A 936-nucleotide genomic window follows, 5' to 3' on the forward strand; every position below is an offset into this window, starting at 1 on the left:
AGTTAAAGTTTTGCATTTAAAATATAATTTCAGTGGACACTAAAGGAGCTAACGCCATAGTAGTTCCAAACGTATGGACAACTGGTTTTTACCAAGTCAACGCCGAAAAAAGTCACAATCTTTCGCGCCGATAAACAAAAATAAATCCGTAATATTGAGAAACTAGAAAAAATTCACCTATATAATGAAATAAAAATAATCGAAATCGGTTACAGTAGATTTGAACGGATATTTTGCGAACAGCTTGGGAAGGTTAAATGTTTATTTTCATTCGGCAAATTCAATGTAAAATGATCAAAATATTTGAATTATTCTCTGGTTGAACTTCCGAGTTAAGGTGTATTAATATTCAATTTCCAAGACTTTTATTAGAAGGATTTCAGGTTACACAGAAAAGTAATTTATTTTAAAAACTGATATCCATTAGATCATGTAAATTCTTTCTCAAATGCAAACAAAAATTATTGACTAACAATGATTTTTTTTTTCTACATTTATAAAATTCTATGCCTGTCAGTCAAATATGAGTTGAAATAAAGCTTTCAGTGCTTGTTTCGGAATATTTATTTTAAATAACTGAAAAAAAATTTACAACATTATCACATAATTACGCGGAATATGAGTTATTGTGTTCCGTAGCAAAAAAAAATAATAAAGAGGCCTTTTTAAGACCGTATAACAATTTATTTATTCAGAAAAGTTTCAGTAGCATAATTTTTATTTGAAAATGCTCTTGAAATTTCCATACCAATATCCATCGCCGTGGGTTTGTTTGGGGGTTGAATCCCAAGGGCAATGTTCTACTCTAAACTCAAAATTTCATATTCCTTATCAAATTCTGATGAACGTCCGAAATGGTTCTAGAGTAACAATCTCGACTAAGAACTAAAGCTAAAACCTTGAAATCTTATCCCAGGTGTACAATTCTACTACAGT

This window comes from Uranotaenia lowii, chromosome 2 (genome assembly GCF_029784155.1).
Source record: "Uranotaenia lowii strain MFRU-FL chromosome 2, ASM2978415v1, whole genome shotgun sequence".
Taxonomy (NCBI): Eukaryota; Metazoa; Arthropoda; class Insecta; order Diptera; family Culicidae; genus Uranotaenia; species Uranotaenia lowii.